This window comes from Loxodonta africana, chromosome 1 (assembly GCF_030014295.1).
Source record: "Loxodonta africana isolate mLoxAfr1 chromosome 1, mLoxAfr1.hap2, whole genome shotgun sequence".
Classification (NCBI taxonomy): domain Eukaryota; kingdom Metazoa; phylum Chordata; class Mammalia; order Proboscidea; family Elephantidae; genus Loxodonta; species Loxodonta africana.
The window spans coordinates 56734757-56750552 of NC_087342.1; positions in this window are offsets into that span (position 1 = coordinate 56734757).

Consider the following 15796-nt stretch of genomic DNA (forward strand, 5'->3'; position numbering starts at 1 on the left):
CCCTCGTGGTGTAGTGGTTAAGAACTTTGGGTGCTAACCAAAAGGATGGCTGTTTGAATCCACCAGGCACTCCTTGGAAACACTATGGGGCAGTTCCACTCTGTCCTTTATGTTGCTATGAGTCGGAATCAACTCAATGGCAATGGGTTTGTTTGTTTGTTTGTTCGTTTTTTGGACCTTTGGATGGAGAAAGGTATTCACAGGCCTATTTGGGAGGCCCAGAAGGTTTTAACAAGCTATGGAAGTTTGAGCTGGTGATTTCTTTTTCACTTATGAAAAATTTCTGACGCCAACAGAGATGGTTCATTCTGTTGATGTTGGAGCTTTTGAGATAGGAAAAGATTTTTGTGTCTGAGAGTAAAGGTCACTGTTAAAAGCAAGACCTCAAATTCAGAAGACACTGGACAAGATCGTGGATTCTTCAACAAGTAAATCACAAGGAAAAAATAAAAAGAAGAGAAAAGGAAACCTATTGATTTAAAAAGGTTCAAAAGATGTATTAACAAAAAGTTCTGTGTGACCCTTGTTTGAGTCCTGAATCAAATAAGCCAACCATATAAAAATATTCATTCTGATGTTTGATGATATCAGGAAGTGGTGGGGTTTTTTATGAATGGTAATGAGATTGTGGTTATATTAAGGGGGAAAAAAAAAACCCTTTTCATTTACATATTGAAGCATCTTTGCTCTTGGGGACTAACTGGAAGGTTAGTGGTTTAAACTCACCCAGGGGCACCTCTGGAAGAAAGGCCTAGTGATCGGCTTCCGTAAAGATTAAAGCCAAGAAAATCCTATGGTGTGCAGTCACCATGAGTTGGAATCGACTTGATGGCAGCAGATTTTTTTTTTTTTTTAAATAGAACTATCTAGGAATACAATGGTAAGATACCTGGGATTTGCATTAAAAGAAACTATTGGGGACAAGAGAAATAAGTGTTTGTTGTCGTTGTTGCCCTCCAGTTGCTCTGACTCATAACCCCCCTGTGTATAATAGAAAAAAACGTTGCCTGGTCCTGAGCCATCTTCATGATCGTTGGTATGTTTGAGTCCGTTGTTGCAACTGTTATGTAGGTCCATCTCATTGAGGGTTTCCCTCATTTTCGTTGGCCCTACACTTTACCAAACATGATGTCCTTTTCTAGCTATTGGTCCTTCCTGATGACTTGTCCAAAGTAAGTGAGCCAAAGTCTTGCCATCCTCGCATCTAAGGAGAATCCTGGTTGTATTTCTTCTAAGACTGATTTGTTCATTCTCCCGCAGTCCACGTTATAGTCAATAATCTTCGCCAGCACCACAATTCAAATGCATCAATTCTTCTTCTGTCTTCCTTTTTTGTTGTCCAGCTTTCACATGCATGTGAGGTGATTGGAAAGGTCATGGCTTGGTCAGGTGCACCTTGGTCATCAAAGTGACATTTTTGCTCTTTAAAACTTGAAAGAAGTCTTTTGCAGCAGATTTGTCCAATGCAATACATTGTTTGATTTCTTGGCTGTTACTTCGTGGACATTGATTGCTGATTCAAATAGAACGAGATCATTGACAACCTCAATTTTTTCTCCATTTATCATGATGTTTATTGGTTCAGTTGTGAGGATTTTTGCTTTCTTTATGTTAAGGTGTAATCTATAGTCTTTGATCTTCATCAATAAGTGCTTCAAGTCCTCTTCACTTTCAACAGGGAAGATTATGTCATCTGCATATCGCAGATTGCTAATGAGTCTTCCTCTAATCCTGATGCCGAGTTCCTGTTCATGTAGTCCAGCTTCTTGGACTATTTGCTCAGCATACAGACTAAGTATAGTGAAAGGACACAACCCTGCCACACACCTTTTCCAATTTTAAACCACACAGTATCCCCTTGTTCTGTTCTAAAACAAGATGGGCCATTTGATGACAATTTCTGAAGTTGGGTAGTAGGGACAGGTAGAGAAGTACTGATTGTTAAAACAAAAACCATATTAAGCCAGCAATAGGAATTGATTAAAGTTTATTGAATATACGATTTGCAAATTGGGATAACATTTTGACTAGGGAGTCAAAATTGTTCCAAAGATGAAAGAACCTTCAAAGATTCTTAGGCCCCATATTATGGACATTTGGCATGGAAACAAAGCCAGAGCAGTACATTTATATAGTAAAAATTAGCCCTAAAACACGGCTTCTAGTCTGACCTTGGAGTTTCTGTTTCTTGAAACTGACTGCACATAGATAATTCTTCAAAAGAGCCAAATGCCTAAGGCAAAAAGGTCTTCACTGTGCTACTATGCTATACTATTTGGCTTAAAAGGGGCTTTAGGAAACCAGCTCTCTCAAGGCTCAAGGTTCAAAAGGAGACCTCAGGGCAAGGGCCTGGGTGGGTCACCCCAACCTCCATGGACCCCCAAAATCTAGATTCTAGGAGAGTTCATACTGTTTCCTATGATAAACTAGCCAGTGGGGAGGGAAGAAGGGAGCAGAGGGATTGCATTGGAAGCATTTGCCAATTTCCTTGGTGCAGCTGCTGTCACCGATTTCAGGCTATCAAGGGTTTAACAGGAGTCTTGCAAAATATCAGAATATTTAACACTCAGCTCTTGGGAGCTGGCAGGAGCTATCTTCAGAACGCCACTGTTCCATTCTCTTTATTTTGTGTATTTGAAATTATCCATAAGTTTTTTTTTTTTTTAAAGCATACACTGACAAACACTTTTCTTTTTATTCTGGAGCTTACAGCTTGGTGTTGAAAAGGACACTTGGTTTTGGAAGAAGTGGTCCCAAATGAGTCCCATTTCTGCAGCTTACTAGCTGTATGACTTTAGGTAGGCTCATTACCTTCTCTGAGCCTGGTTCCTCAATGGTAAAATGAGAAAAATGCCACCTCACAAAATTGCGGTGAGAATTACTTGAAATAGCATAAATGGCTTTTAAAAATATGAAATGTTATTATCATGGTAATTATAGTTGCTGATTATCAGACCAAAGACTAAAAGAAAGTAAATGAGATTAAGAGGAGACCTCAGATAGCTACTAGAATGTTCTACAATGCCTTGGTGAGTCCCCTGGGTGGTACAAATTGTTAAGATGCTTGGCTGTTACCCGGGAGATTGGAGGTTCAAGTGTACCCAGAGGGGCCTCAGAAGAAAGGCCTGGCGATCTGCTTCTGAAAAATCAGCCAGTAAAAACCCTATAAAGCACAGTTCTACTCTGACACACATGGGTCACCATAAGTCGGAGCTGACTTCACAACAACTGGTGATACAGTGCCTTGAAAGCTATAAAAACCATTAGTGGGTTATTAGTGAAAACTTTTTAAAGGCATTTTTAAACCCCTTTATGAAGTCACTAAGAAAGGCATTGGCAGTGTGTTGATTGGCAAGGACATTCAAGTGACTGTGCGGCATATGAAGGGGCAGCAAGAACTGGAGTCCACTAAAGAAGCTTGAACAAATGGAGCATGAAGACCAAAAGGTGAGGGCGACTGATATTGAAAACCACTGTCCAAGACCACGGAGTTGGATAGGAAATAGGGGACTTTGGATGCGTCTTTCATACGGAGGGACTGACAGGACAAACGGACATCGTCCAGACCATATACAAGAATAGAACTCTGGCCCCAACCTGCAGCATCCAGCAAGGGAGTCAAACCACTATCCACAGCTACCAGACCAGGAAGCCTGACAGCAATCCCTGTAACAATGGGACCAAAATGGCCAAGATGCGATTAATAACTGACAGCTTCCTCAATTTCTGTCCCTGCTTCCAACTTAGAACCATCCAAAAAACCAAATCCAATGCTGTCAAGTCGATTCAGACTCACAGTGACCCTACAGGAGCGGCTGGTGGATTTGAACTGCTGACCTTTTGGTTAGCAGCTGAGCTCTTAACTGCATCACCAGGGCTCCTAGAACCATTCAGAGAACCATTCAGAGAAAGCCAAATATGCTCCCTAACCAATCCCAGACTCTAATCAGGCCGTCCTAAAGTCTCCCCTTCTTTCCACTATGAAGCTTTCCCAATCCCCTGCCTGCTTTTGCATCTCTGCCAAATGTAAGTGAAGGTGGCTGACTTCCTTGCTATAGCAAGTTTTGAATAAATAACCTTTGTTTGTTCTTCTTTGGATGTTCGTTGTCTATTTCCACAAAACAACGCAACCAACTACCATTTATTCTGGTGCACGCTAGTAAAATCATGTTAAAGTAAGGACTGTTGTCAGTCTAGGTGGGCAACGAAGTCACACAGGATCTGTGTGTAGGGTGGAGGAAGGATGTGAATGAAAGGTGAAGGGGCAGTGTCTCACTCATTGGCCTGGGGGCTGGTTGTTGGCATCAGCTTGGAAATCAATCTCTTTCTCCTCTGATGAGTCCTTGCTTCGGGATGAGCACCCCAGGTCCAGCTCTAGAGATGATCCACGCTTACCCACCCTATCAGCAAGACTCTCCAGAAGGATATTCCAAAGGAGAGGCCGGAAGGATGTGGACATGAACACCAGTGGGGCCAGTTTGGATTTGACATTTCTCCTATCAGGGTCGTTTTCTTCTATAAATAAAAAAAGTGACTCCCACATCTCCAAAGTTGATGCTAGATGGAGAGCTTCCTAGGGAGAGGAGCAAGAAGACCCTGAGGTCTGGCTCCTGTCTCCCACATCCCCTTCCCTGCGGAGATCAATGGGCAGAAGATAACTGCCTAGATGGCTGTAGCTGCCATCACCATGCTGACCTCAAATGGACCTCAAGGGAGTGCCATTTGACCGATAAAATTCTACCCCAAGGTGGGGTTGGATGGGTAAATGAATTAGTCCTCTACCATCTGTGGCGTTGTAAATCCTCTCTTCATTTTACTAGGCAGTTCCTAAAGAGGGAAAGAACTCCCTGGGTGGTGCCAATGGTTAACGAGCTCTGCTGCTAACTGAAAGTTTGGAGGTTTAAGTCTACCCAGAGGCACCTTGGAAGAGAAAGGCCTGGCAATCTCCTGAAAAATCCGCCACTGAAAATCCTATGGAGCACAATTCTAGTCTGACACACATGGGGTCATCATAAATTGGAATCAACTTGATGGCAGGTGGTACTGGTAAAGAGGGAAAAGCTTCCAGGACCAAAAAAAAAAAACCAGAAAAAAAAGGCAAACATAATGATTGAGTGATAGAAGATGGGTGTGATGTTTTGGGGACATCGGGAATGTCCTCCTCCACAGCTAGGAGTTGACCTGATTTCAAATTGGGCCTTTTCCATTCAAATGCTCTCCTTCCCACTACCGTGAGATAGTGCCAGCCACACTGGCAGTCAATTTCTCTCCCAGGCTTAGCAAATCCTAACGCATCCCAGCTGACCTCTCAGCTCACACAGAATATCTGGTGTGTCCCACTCATCCTGTTTACCTGATGATGAGGCAGAGTGACTTGGCCTACCTTATCTTCTACACACACTAGTCATGATTTTCTCTGCATCCCTGCCCTCAACCTTCCCAAAATCCTCACAGTTCCTACCCATGAGGATTCCAGGTGAGAAGAGGAGAATTCACACTATTGTGTACCAGGTCAGGTGTTTGAGCAGAGATGTGTGCGAAGTGCCTGGGGAGTTAGAACAAAGAACCAAACAGGCTGGCAGCTCAGGAAGCAACTGAGATAGGAACCTTTGATTTCACCGGATAAGTGAGACAAAAGAGATACGAAGGACTCGCCCTGTCCAAAATGGGAATTGTAAGTATTACCACCTTCAACGCCTGTCACTCCCCTCGTATTCCCTGATTTAACAGAGGGCTTCAGCACCCAACAGTACCACAGAAGAAAGGCCTGGCAATCTGCTTCGGTAAAGAACACAGCCAAGAAAGCCCTGTAGAGCTCGGTTCTACTCTGTAACACATGGGGTTGCCATGAGTCAGAATCAACTCGACAGCAACAGGCTTAGATATTTTTGCTTGTTGGTTTTGTTTTTGTCATCTGCTTCGTTGCAAGAACGAGAGATTGACTCTCACACTTGGTTCTCTTTCTCACCACCCACACGCAGTCAACCACCGAATCCTGTTGCTTCTGTCTTTTTGCTGTATGCAATCCAGCCACTTCTCCCTGACCCCACAGCCACCACCCTAGTTCTAGTCACTCTCATTTCTTACATGCTTTTTGCAAAATAGTCTTTGGGTCTCACCGCTACCCGTGCTGACGCAAAGAAGGAAATATTACTATATCACTGCCTGTTTGCCTCAGGAGAATCCATACTTGTTGCCTTTGGTTCAAAGCTCTTCATAAACTGGTCCCTTTCTCCCTGCTTTGCCACTCACTCTCTCTCCTCTTGCACGTTTATCTGTGTCAGCTGCCATAAACTAGTTCTAGTTCTTCCCGCCCCTGGGCCCTTGCACATGCTGGTCCCCTTTTTTTCAGCTACTCTGCTCCTAACACGTACTATCCTTTCTAGTCTCAGGCGGGACTTCACTTTTTCCACAAGCTTCTTTGGCTCTGGCCAAGCTTTGTTTGGGCACTGTCTTAGCTATCTAGTGCTGCCATAACAGACATACCATAAGTGGGTGGCTTTAATGAACAGAAATTTTTTTTTTCAAAGTTTAGTAGGTGTTATGGATTGAATTGTGTCTCCCAGAAATGTGTGTCTACTTGGCTAGGCCATGATTCCCAGTATTGCGTGGTCATCCTCTATTTTGTGATCTGATGTAATTATCCTATATGTTATAAATCCTAACCTCTATGATATTAATGAGGCAGGATTAGAGGCAGTTATGTTAATGAGACAGGACACAAAATCTACAGGATTAAATCTTGAGTCAATCTCTTTTGAGATATAAAAGAGAAGAGTGAGCAGAGAGGAGAGGGGTCTCCTACCACCAAGGAAGAAGAGCCAGGAGTGGAGCGTATCCTTTGGACCTGGGGTACCTGCACTGAGGAGCTCTTAGACCCAGGCAAAGATTGATATCAAGGACCTTGCCCCAGAGCTCTCAGAGACAGAAAGCTTTCCCCTGGAGCTGGTGCCCTAAATTCAAACTTTTGGCCTCCTAAACTGTGAGAGAATAAATTTCTATTTGTTAAAGTGATCATTTATGGTATTTCTGTTATAACAGCACTAAAAACTAAAATAGGAGGCTGGAAGTCCAAATTCAGGGCACCAGCTCTAGGGGAAAGCTTTCTGTCTCTGTTGGCTCTGGGAGAAAGTCCTTGTCTCCTTTCAGCTTCTGTTTCTTGGAGATCTCATATAGCATGGCATCTGTCTTCCCCTGCCTGTGTTTGCTTGCTTAATCTGCTTTTATATCTCAAAAAAGTTTGACTTAAGAACCCTACTCTAATACTGGCTCTTAACATAACTAAGAAAACCCGTCCAAAATGGAATTACAGAGGTTAAAATTTATAACACATACTTTGGTGGGATACAATTCAATCAATAACAGACACCAACAATGTGCTGTTTAGCTTAATCCTGTGGTGGAACTTCCCACACTTTCAGTATTTGCTCCTCTCCCTGCTAGGTGAAACTTGAAGCTGCATTTTTTCACGACTGTAGTACCAGCATCGGCACCGTCCACGGCACATGGGAAGCACTCAATGAAGATCTGTCAACTGAGAGACGTTCCACCACTATTGCCTACTGAGGGCTTGCCATGTTCCAACTTTGGTGCTGACATGATCCTGAAAACAACCCTGTGAGATGAGTCCTGCTTATCATCTCATTTTGCAGATGGATGGTGAAATGACAGGCCCAAGGTCGCACGGCCAATAGACATTCGAGTCAGGTTTTAAGTCGAGAACATTCTGTCCCCTTAACCATTATTCAGTCTTGCCTCAAACACATGGCTGAATTTAAAAAGTGTGGTGAGGTCAGAAAATGGCATGCCACTCAGTACATTTCCTGTTTCGAGTGTATGGGTGAAGAGAAAGGGCGGGCCATGGAAAACGCAGACGGTAAAGGGCCTCCCCTGTTGCCACTGAGTCAATGGGATTCCAACTCATGGCGACCCCATGTGTTACCCAGTACAACTACTCCATAGGGTTTCGTAGGCTGCAATCTTAACAGAAGCACATCTCTAGGACCTTCCTCCATGGCACTGCTGGGTATGTTTGAACCACCAATCTTTAGGTTAATAGTTGAGCATAAACTGTTTGCACACCTAGGGACCTGGTAAGAGGCCTAGATGTCTCCTAGTTACAATGGGGGACTAACAAAGTGCCTAAGGAACACAATGACATCGTTGGATATGTCTTAGAAAGATCAATGCAGAGAATGGGAAGCCTAGGGGCAGGAGGTGGCAGCTGAGGTGTAGGGAGGGCAGGGCAGTTAGAAGCTGTTGCTGTCATCTAAGCACAGGTGAGTGGCAGCATTGAGGCTATGCCATTAGGATTGGGATATGGTAGAATGGAAGGCCATTTCAGAGGTGGACTCAACAAAGCCTTGTGCCTTAGTGTAAGGTTAAAGTAGACAGAAAGGTCCTGGATGACTAAGGTCATTCTTGCTTGGATGGTTTGACAATACAGTTCATCAAGGTAGGGAAAACAGGAGGAAGAGGGACTTGCTAGGTGAGGTGAGCTAGGGAGGAGATAGAAACGATGTCATGGGATACAGCATTGACGGATGTAAAGTCAAGAAATTTACTCAAGAAAGAGTGAGGAAGCAAGAAGAAGGAAAAGGAAACAACACAAGAATGCAAGGGAGTGAGAGGGAAGGAGGGAGGGAGAGAGAGATGTAAATAATAATAAAATTAAATTAAGCGGGCTTGAAAGGAAAGCCGAGTCTGCCCTTCCTTCACCTGATTTTGGATCACTGGCCTCTCAGAGGGTGAGCGCCTTGCCTCTTGGAGGGCAATTTAGTGTTTGGAGACAGGCATTTTTCCTATCTCAATGCTAACCAATGAAAGTGTGAGCTGTCCTAATGCTGGATGGAAGAATAGGCCCTGTGGCAACGTTTGGCCTGGCCACAGCCTACCCTTCAGTAAGATGCCTCCCTAAGTGATTTTTCAAGGGTAATTTTGACTCATTTATTTTGTTGCATGTTGTCATGGATTGACTTGTGTTTGCCCAAAATTTGTGTCCATTTGGCTAGGGCATGATTCTCAGTATTGTGTGGTTGTCCTCCATTTTGTGATCTAATTATCCTCCATTTTATGATGAGTTGTAAACCCTAACCTGTATACATTAATGAGGCAGGATTTGTATGGGGTGTATTTTTACTTAAGTGATACCCTTACTTAACTCACACCCTTACTCAAGTCACACCCTTGCTTGAGTCACACCTTTTATCTTAGATAAAAGGGGAGAGCTGAGCAGAGAGGAGAGGGACCTCACTATCACCAAGAAAGGAGAGTCAGGAGCAGAGTGCATCCTTTGGACCTGGGATCCCTGTGCAGGGAACCTCCTAGACCCAGGGGAAGATTGATGTAAGACACAGGGAGATATCAAAGGAACACTGGGCCCACAGATGTTGAAAGGAGACAAGGACCTTCCCCCAGAGCCAACAGGGAGAGAAAGCCTTCCCCTAGAGCTGGTGCCCTGAACTTGGACTTCTAGCATCTTAAACTGTGAGAGAATAAATTTCTGTTAAAGCCATCCACTTGTGTTATTTCTGTTAAAGCAACACTAGATAACTAAGACACATGTGCTAATCTAACTTTAGACCTAACCACTGCCCCAGATGTAGTGTGTTCTAGTTTTAACCTTGTGAGTTTGACTATCTTCAGGACAGTGGGTAGAACTCAATGAGAATACGGATCATTCCAACCAGGCAGACGTTTAATCAGGTAAATTCAGGTTCTAAGTTCTTTTGGTTTCACAGAGTCTCTGTTTTTGAAGTATATGGATCATTCTTGTCTCTCTTTGCTGGTATGGAATAAAGGAACCAGAAATATGGAATGATAAAATTTAGTGCTAATCTCGTAAACATTAACAGATTCAAATCCTTCTCATTTTACAGGTGACAGGACCGAAGCCCATGGAGGTGTAAAAGCCTGGTAAAATCACAGCTGGGCCCAACGTATTATTAGTCAGGGTTCTCTAGAGAAACAGGACCAACATTGTACATAGTCCCTAGGTGGCACACACAGGTTGCACTTGGCCGTTCAGACCCGTCCAGCAATGCTGTGGAAGAAAGGCCTAGTGACCTGCTTGCATTAGGATTACGGTCAAGAAAACCCTATGGAGCAGTTCTCCTCTGTAACATATGGGGTTGGCACAAACTGAAACCAGCTCAACAGCAACTAACGACAAATACATATACACATAAGAAGTTCTTCTCTTATAAACCTGTTTTTGCTCTTAAGGCCTTCAACTAATTGGATGAGGCCCACCCACATTGTCAAGGGTAATCTCACTTTCACAATAACATTTACGCTAGTGTTTGACTAAAAGCCTGGGCACCATAGCCTAGCCAAGTTGGCACGTAAAATTAGCCATCACATGCAATACAAAGGCCATTCAGTTCTACTCTCTCTATTCAGTGACCTTTTAAAAGAGTTTCAGATCAGGAAAAGCCTAGTGGATGCAGGATTATTTGTGTTTGCTCTTTACCAGATCATGGTAAAATTTCTTGTTTATAAACCAGCCTCTGTGTTTTATACCAGCCTTGGAATTCCATCTTTGATGTTGTTGTGGTTGGCTGCAGCCGTGTTGGCACCCGATGAACGGCAACCCCGCGCACAATGGGATCTGACCATTGTGGTTCATTGGCTGACTTTTGAAAGTTGATCACCAGACCTCTCTTCCCAATCTGTCTTAGTTTGGCAGTTCCACTGAAATCTGTCTAACATCAGAGCAACACCCAAGTCTCCACTGACAGATAGGTGGTGGCCACACATGAGGTACATTGGCCAGGAATTGAACCTGGGTCTCCTGCACGGAAGGTGAGAATTCTAACACTGAACCACCACTGCCCCCAGGTTTTTAATACCAAAACCAAAACACCAAACCCATTGCCATTGAGTCAATTCCGATTCATAGTGATAAAATGATTAAATTTGCACTTTAATAAATTTTGCATTAAAGTTTGTGGATAAATGAACAAATAGCCTGACTTTGGAGTAAGGGTGAGATGAGCTATTAAAGAGAAAGTCCCTGTATGTGGAGCTGGTGTCATTGGGACCCGGAGGGTTCTCGTGGAGACTTGGGGATTTACTCTTAAGCAAGCGTGAAGTTTTTGGAGCACAGCCCCAAGAAAGAAGCTGTTATTTGAAGCCCCTGTTTTATGAAACACAGATGTAATATTGATGCCCAAAGCCACTTAAGGAGTCATTCTGTGCAGAGTCCCCAAGCAATTTCTCGGACAGGCTCGGAGATTTGCAAAATGGATTTTATTCAATTCATGTTTTGGTTCTTAATCCCCCTTTACGCCAAATACTTCAAATTTTAATTTGGTATTTCAGAACGTATTTAAACAAATTCCAAGAGCTTAATGGAAAATCAAAATCAAATTAAATAAATGGGTTAACTGTTTAGCTGCTAGGTTTTGCTTCAGCCATTACAGGGTTAGGAAAACCACAGAGCAATTTATAACTAGCACATCTGCTATGGAAAGAGACCTCTATGATCAGCCTTAGCCTCGTGGGCATACTTAACCCATCTCAAGTGACACATGGAGAAAACATCTGTTCTTTGACAAATACCTACACAAGAACAATTCAAGTCACAAACCCAAATCAATATCAAATGCACATCCTAGTGCATTTTGAGTAGAAACAGGGATCTAGCAATGTAGAATTCATTGCAAGTCAGAAAAGTTTAGGTACCAGGCTTAATTCTCAGAAGTGAGTTACATGCCGTCTTAAAATGGAGCAAATGGTACAATAATGCCAAGAATTAAAGGAAGAGAGATCTGAGAATGAAGACATCTTGTTTTCCTGACTCACTCTTCTCTTCAGGGTCTCTAACGCTTTCAAACATCTCTTGATGTTGTTGTTGTTAGCTGCCGTTGAGTTGGTTCTGACTCCTGGTGACTCCATGTACAATGGAACGAAACGTTGCCAGGTCCTGTACCATCTTCACAATTGTTGGTACGTTCAAGTCCATTGTTGCAGCCATTACGCATCTTGAGTGTCTTCCAACCTAAGTGGCTCATCTTTCAGCACTATATCAAATAATATTCTGTCATGATCCATAGGGTTCTCATTGGCTAATTTTCAAAAGTACATCACCAGGCCTTTTTTCCTAGCCTATCTTAGTCTGGAAGCTCTGCTGAAACCTGTCTACCATGGGTGACCCTGCTGGTACTTGAAATACTGGTGGCATAGCTTCCAGCATTGTAGGAACACGAAAGCCACCACAGTATGACAAACTGACAGACGGGTGTTGGAAAACATCTCCAGGGCTCTTTACTGTATTTCCTCTTCCAGCCCCACCCCCTTTCCTTACTAGCTATGCTGTTATTACACTTCATACTACCATTGGTACGCAAAGTTCCTGGAAACATCATTTCCGCTCAGTTCCTAAAGTTGTTTTTGTGCTCTTTTCACCTACCCATCTTCCATTTCCTTGATATACTAAAGGGTGGTCTTGGTTGGTGGTGTACTAAGCAGACTTTGCTGGAGCAACAAACAACCTTAGATGTTAATGGCTTATAAAAACAAACATTCATTTCTTGGTGGCTCAGCTGTGTCTCACCTGAACTCAGCTGGGCTCTGCTAGACTTGACTAGGCTTGTTGTCTCCAAGTGTCTTTCATTCTGAGACCCAGGCTGAAGGAGCAACAGCTACCTGGGGCATCCTTTTCTCATGGAGGATGACAGGAGTGCAAGACAGGAAGTAAAAGATACAACATCTCTCTGCTTAAACCAGCATGCTACTCTGTCCATCATATTCCACTGGTCTCAGCAAGTCATATGGCCGAGCCCAAAGTCAACGGGATGGGGAAGTATGCTCCATCCTGGGTATGGGAGAGAGCATGAATGCTAACTGAGGAATAGTAAAACCTACTACAATTAGGAGGGGGTGGGTGCAGGGGTCTTTTCATCTTTTTCTGTATAAAGAAAAATAAAATAGTTCTCCCACTCCCACTAGGGTAGGGTGGCTGTGCTCTAATTTTCAGTGCTCAAGGAATACTGAATATACCAAGAGGTGCCAGAAGAACAAACAGATCAGTCTTAGAAAAATACAACCAGAATTCTCCTTAGAAGCGAAGATATTAGGACTTCAGCTCACTTACTTTGGACAGACCAATCCCTAGAAAAGGACATCATGTTTGGTAAAGTTCAGGGCTGGTGAAAATGAGGGAAACCCTTCATGAGCTGCATTCACACGATAGCTGCGACAATGGACTCCAACATACCAGCGATCATGAAGATGGCACAGGACTGGACAACATTTTGTTCTGTTACACACATAGACGCCATAAGTAAGACCCAACTGGATGGCAACTAACAACAACAACAACAAGGTTAGGGCCTCAAGTTCTCTGGAGAAGGTAGACTGAAGTGTAACCAGTAATTATACTTGGAATTCACCATGTAACTGCCATGAGCACTGGCACATTAAGTCTATTAATGTAGTGAGCACTCATTTCAGGCTTTGCAAATGATGTAATGTTTTGTTTTTAACTGTGCTTAATTTCTATTTCAGTTTGTTTTGAGCTCCCATTTCAAAGAGTTGCAGAAACCTGATCCTAGAGACTTTGGGGATGGAGGAGGTGGTGTGGGGTCAGATGGGGTTGTCATCTGTCTATACTGGCATGTTCTTTGCACCCTTGTTCCTGCTGGCTTCTGGCCGTTGATGTGTGCAGTGTTACTGCTGTGTCCCCTCATCTCGATGGGGTGCTTTGAGTCTGGCACTGCCTCAGCCACTCCTGTACCTTTCTTGGGAGCATGGAAAGTACCCAGCTGTGCTGGCCAAGTCCCTTTCTGCCTTGATATGTCACCCAGCAGTTTCTTCCCTACTGCTTGCCATCATGCTGAGCACAGGGGATGTTGGAGTCTTTTGCTTTCTGCCCTTGGGTCTTTAATCCTAGTTGGAGTCTCTAGCAGGCATCTTTCTTTCTGAGGCTTGGCCCAGGATGGAATAGGAGGTGGGCAGGAGGCAGGACTCTTTTTGGAATCACCCAGCAATGATTCTATAAGTCTCTTCTCCCAACCTATGGAATTGTATCTCGGCTCAGGCGAGGTGACCTGGCTTCACAGAATCTTCCCAAATACATTGTTTGTGGTATTTTATACTCTGATTCATTCACCTTCACTGCTAGCGAAGATACTGATTTTGAGGCAGGTGAAGTAACTTTCCAAAGTTGACTGAGTTAGGAAGTGGAAAATGAGAGTTTATTAGATTCAAAAGCTGGCATTCGCAATTACCACAGGACCCAGCAGTTCCACTCCTGGGTATATACCCCAAAGAATTGAAAGCAGGGACTCCAGCAGATGGTTGCACACCAGTGCTCATTGTAGCATTATTAACAGTAGCCAAAAGGTGCAAACCACCCATGTCCACCAGCAGATGAATGGATAAACAAAATGTGGTAGGTACTTACAATGGAATATTGTTGAGCCATAAAGAGAAACAAAGTTCTGATACATGCTATGACATGGATGAATAGCAACGACTGTGACAATAGTGCAGGACCGGGCAGTGTTTCGTTCTGTTGAAATAGGGCTGCTGTGAGTCACATCCATGACATGGATGAGCCTTGAAAACATTATGCTGAGTGAAATAAGCCAGGCACAAAAGAACAAATATTGGATGATTCCATTTATAGGAAATATCTAGAAGAGGAAAATGCATAGAGATAAAAGTACATCAGTGGCTGCTGGGGGTGACAGGGAAGGCAAAATCAGGAGTTACTGCTCAGGAGCCCCTGAGTTTTTGTTTGGTGAAATGAAAAACGTTTGGAAATGGATAGTGGTGATGGTTGGAATGTAGTTAATGTCACTGACTTTGCACTTAAAGATGGTTAAAATGACAACCAATATTGTGGTGACTCGTGTGGGACCAGACCAAACATAATTCCTGACTCAGGATCTCCTGTGAGGTGGTAGGGGTATGGCCTCAGTTGAGGGGGCAAAGGTGGAAACGGGGCATTTTCCACTCTAGTTTCTAAATCTACAGAGTACAATCCAGATGGAGAAGGCCTGACACTGGATCCACAATGGTCCAAGACAGTGGTGAGGCCAGACAGAACTCATTCATTGCTCAGGTTTGGAGTGCTGAGAACAGGCTCAGTCCCTGTGGGCTGAGCAAGCAGTGCTTAAAGATGACACTGCTCCTCTCACTTTTGAAAAGACCTGGTTAATGTAAACAGTCATTGTGTCCCTCTGATCTCTGCCTCAAGTGGTGCTTTTTCCATTTCAAGAGATTTTGGCCTATTGCCGAGCACTGGAAAGTAAACCTCTGTGATTTGTAATGAAAGCCAGATTCTCTCTCTCTTTCTCCTTCCCTCCCTCTTCACACCACCCCCTCTCTCCCTCACACACACAGATTTCCTGCATAAATAATCGACTCAGGTGAGACACCCCATTCTCTTAATTCTCTGTTTGAACCACGTAATTTTCTCCTCCCTCTCACTCTCGGTTCCTCCCTCACTTGTCTTGCATCGTGGTGGTGTGCCCAAATATTATTCTTGCAAGATAACGTCACCAAGGACCAGGCAGTAGGAAGCTGCTCAGACATATTTACTCTTTTGCATAACTGTTTGCCTTTTTCAGCCTTTACAGATTTTGAAAGAAATTGGGAGTTGGGACTGTCCCTGATATATGACTGTTTGCAGATTATTTAGCTTCTCTGAACCTTGTAAAATGGGAATAATAATACTAACATTATCATTAGGACTATTGTGAAGATTAAATAAACAGCACATTTAAAGAACTTTGTAAAGAGATTGACATACAATAGGTGCTTGATAAATGATAGCTATTTTTAGTAG